General features: G+C 26.6%; 1 non-coding gene across 1 annotated transcript; it reads left to right on the forward strand.

Annotated features, from left to right (window-relative positions):
- The first annotated feature begins 1,416 nt into the window (after positions 1-1,416).
- On the forward strand, positions 1,417-2,200 carry LOC100205247 (uncharacterized). Its single transcript, XR_010637322.1, has 2 exons — positions 1,417-1,704; positions 1,815-2,200. It is a non-coding gene; the product is annotated as an uncharacterized LOC100205247 (transcript).
- Positions 2,201-4,526: the final 2,326 nt, after the last annotated feature.

Consider the following 4,526-nt stretch of genomic DNA (forward strand, 5'->3'; position numbering starts at 1 on the left):
TATTTTCTCAATAGATAATATATTCGAGTTTCTTTGATCTCAATCCTCTTTTATAAATGTTTCCTAAATGTAACTTAAAATATTTAAATATACTTTTATTATATTGTTAAACGGTATTTTATATTTAAAATGATTATATTTGTATTGTATTTTTAAACGGTATTTTAGTTTTGAAATATTAGGCCGGGTGAATAAAAAAACCAATTGCTTTTACTCATTTGTGAAGAATTGGCTTTACAAGAACAAAAGCTTTACGAGAATAAAAATTTGAGCAACTTTGTTCAAATTTTTACTCACAAAAAGCTTCGCAACTACTCTTCATTTTTGGAGTAAATTGCTTAGCTTTATGAGAATAAAATTTCTTAGCGATTTTGTAAAATTTCTATTCACGTAAAGCTGAGCAATTACTCCAAAAACGCTAAGTTATATGTACCCTGTTTAACTCGATGTATAGTTAAAATGAAAAAAATACGTAACCACCTTTTGTAGATTAAAAGACTATTCATATATATGTTTAAAAATATCTTTTTTTATATAAATCAATAGATGAAAACATTAAAAAGTAAATTATACCTAAATATCAATTTTTAAATCAATTAGTTTAATGAAAAAAAAGTGATGTGATTATTTATTAAATGAAATTTACTAAACAATATACAGAAGGAGAGTTTTTTTATATGAAACCAAATTTTATTTTTTATTTGATTCACGTGTTTGATTTACTTGTAACTGTATCTAGTTTTATGGTATTCCATTAAGTTTTTATTTCCTTGTGACATAAATTTATTTTCAGTACTTTTAAAAATAAAAAGTTTTGTTTTATACTTTATTTAAATGGTTTTGATAAAAGCAAATTGATTAATTTTAAGTGAGAGAACTTGAAATTAATTTTTAATTTTTAGCTCCACATAAACTGGCGCAATCCTTCTTTAAGCTTTCTTAACATGACGCTAATAAATAGTTTCAACCACCTGCAGTTACAAGTAACCGATATTGTGTATTAATCATTATATAATAGTCTAATTTTGTTCGGATAGACGAATTGATTTTATACTAAAGCAATTCATCAATCAAGTAAATTTTAATTGAGTTTTAATTCCCTAATAAAAAGTTGTTAATCTTTTTTTTTAGACACTTCGTTTTTCTTAAAATGGTTTTTGTTGAAACATTAGTTTAAAAATTTGCTTTCATAAAATTAAAAAAAAGGCAAGATAATAACAAATAAAATACAAAATAAGTTAATATAATAGCTACAAGACACCTGTCAGTTGAAGTCAACGTATATTGACTCGATGATTTAATCATTTCTTGGAAGGAAGTAAAAGGGTTAATTGTTTCTCGGAAGGAAGTAAAAATGATTAATTGTTGCGTCACTGCTCTGATGCTATAAAAATTTGATCTTTGTCAATACTTACCAGTAAAGTCTTACCTAACAGTAAAGACTTCGTCAATAACTAACAGTAAAGACTTCGTCAATAACTAACAGTAAAGACTTCGTCAATAACTAACACTAAAGACAGTCAGAATGAGTTTAGCTCTAGTGTTTGTTGCTCTACTGGGATTATCTATTGCAAACGGACAATTAGGAGGCATCGTTAATCTATCACAAACAAAAGTTACAGAGCTTTTATCTGAAAATGGCGACTTTGCTAGAGGTTTAAAAATGGCTGTCACAAAGCTAAACAACGGCAACAAAGAATATAAGTGTGTTTTTATTGTTCAACTGTTGTACAACTATTTAATAAAGTTATTAAGATAAAATAAAAACTTTTTTTTAAACAAAATTATATGCTTTTTTTTAATTTCTATTTCAGGCAAGTAATCGAAAAGATTATCGACGCAACTTCGCAAGTTGTCGCCGGTATCCGCTACGTAGTAGATGTTAAAATTGTCGAATCGGTGTGTAAAAACTTGGATAATAACATATTATTGACAACAAAACTTTGCCCTGCACTCAAGTATTCGAAATCAAAAATTTGTAAGGTGGTTATTTGGAGCCGTCGTTGGCTCAGTTTAGCAACGGAATCATTAGCTGTAGATATTACATGTTAATACTTGTTGTTAGTTGATTCTACACGCTTCTGCACATTTCTAAAAATAAATGTATTTATTTACATAAATTTTTGTTTATTTAAAGTATTTTTTGTTCTTTATTTATTTTGAATCATTCAAATATATTTGAATTTATATACACATTTAATATCTCGTTTAAACCTCACAAAACGCGTTTTATTTTGAGTCAACTTATTAAGTTATTATTTAAACTTTACTCGGTTTACAGCTGAACAAAACAGCAATAAAACATTCTAGTAAGTTTAAATTTTTATATTAACTATACAACCTTGTCATACTACTTTATTTAAAACAATTTAAAAATCGATTAAAATAAAACATGCTTTACTGTCAGTTTGTAAACGGTATTACATAAATCGTGGAACAATTAAGCAAGTGAAACAAGCTGATTAAATCATGTTAAAGCATTTTTTCTACTCATCTTTAATTGTTTAAAAATATGAATGAATGCTTTGATACTCTCAAATACTTTGATTTAAAATATCTAGTTCAAATTTTATGTATATATGATGTAATTTAACTAAAAATGTAAGCAATTGTGGAGCAGTGGTTATAGTGCTGGCTTTTAACTAAAAAGTTTGAGGTTTAATGCCTGCTCTAGCCAGATAAGCGACATTGACATAAGAGACGTGAGCTTCCAGGCTAAATCCTTTTTCGTAGTGCAATGCTCTCTGATTATATCGTTAGGTCTTCTTGAACTACCTTAATAGTTTAATATTTAACTAAAAAAAATCATCAATACTAATACTATAAAAAAATCATCAATACATCAATACTATAAAAAAAATCATCAATAAGCATTTTATTGTTAAAAAGTTATTTCCATTTTAATGTTGTTGTTTGTCTCTCGCACTTTGTCTTTTAATTTCGCATGTGTAATTAAACGCATTTAAAATTTTTATTTTACAATTAAAACAAAAAAAGTTAAACAATAGACGCCACACCGTGAATCATTTGAACAATCTACGCCGCGCCGTGAGTCATTTAAACAATCTATGCCGCGCCGTGTGTCATTTAAACAATCTACGCCGCGCCACGTGTCATTTAAACAATCTCGGAGGAAAAAAATTATTCTTAAACTTATCGCAAATTTTTAATTTTGTATTTGGATACCAGATAGGTTATGGGGTTTTAAGACCAATGAAGATTTTATTTTTAATCAATGCAGCGACTAAATAATTTTTCTGAGCATACGTAAATTTTTAAAGTAGAGGAACCGGGTGCGGATTCACAAAACATTTATAAGCGTTTGACGTAAGTTTTACGTAAGATCTAAACCTACTAATATCTTATTCACAAAACTTGCACAGTTGCTTAATACAAAACTTAAGATTTTTTTTTTTTAAGTTCAACACTCAAACTATGGTATTCGCAAAACATTTTCAGAAAATGCTCAGCTTGATTTAAGCAAGAAAATTTACGTTAGGTAGAAGCTACCTTAACTTAGGGGTAACTTTAAAGTATCAAGCACACTGACTTTTTTTGTTAAAATTTGTGATAAAATTTTTTAAAATTTGGGATAAATATATTTTTATTGTTTAGTTTATAGATTAAACTATTTTTTGTTAAAGTTTAATAAAAAGTAATTTTTTAATTTATAATTACTTCCTTAAAGGAAATCCTTTTGCACATACTCTGTTAAAATATTGTTTTCTAATTAGTTTATAATGTCATTTGCAATAGTAATTACATACATATAAAGTATGCTCTAAATGCTTTGATATTTTATTTAAAATAAGGTACTAAAGTGTATTGCTCTTTAGCAATGGCATAGCAATAAATATACATAATATATTCATTCTTATTGAACTGCTCAAGCAATAATTTTCCAAAATAAGATTTTAGAAAATACTGAGTGATATTTTGGCTTTTTTTGCCATATTTTAATTGTTAATTTTAATTTAATTGCACTGAGTGTTTACGAAATATAAAGTTTGATACCAGTAAAAAATTTTCAAATAAAACTTCTGGTGATTTTTTGATATAAAAATATATGTAGTAATTGCAATGCATGAAATTTGATATAAAAATATATATAGTAATTGTAATGCATGAAATTGAAAAAGGACTATACAAAAGCTGTGGTTTTGTGAATATGAAGCATCATTTTCAGAATAAAATATGAGGCATCATTTTCAGAATAAAATATGAGGCATCATTTTCAGAATAAAATACGAGGCATCATTTTCAGAATAAAATATGAGGCATCATTTTCAGAATAAAATATGAGGCATCATTTTCAGAATAAAATATGAGGCATTATTTTCATAATAAAATATGAGGCATCATTTTCAGAATAAAGATATTTAATGTGTTGTGGAACTATTAATACCCGATGCAAATTCCAAGCAGACAATATTGTTGAAACATATGTGTATAAAGAAAAACTAAGACAGCCTGTTGTAATTAGGGATATAATCAAGCCAATATTTATTGACTTATCTAATGAAAAT

This window comes from Hydra vulgaris, chromosome 03, assembly GCF_038396675.1.
Source record: "Hydra vulgaris chromosome 03, alternate assembly HydraT2T_AEP".
Lineage (NCBI taxonomy): Eukaryota > Metazoa > Cnidaria > Hydrozoa > Anthoathecata > Hydridae > Hydra > Hydra vulgaris.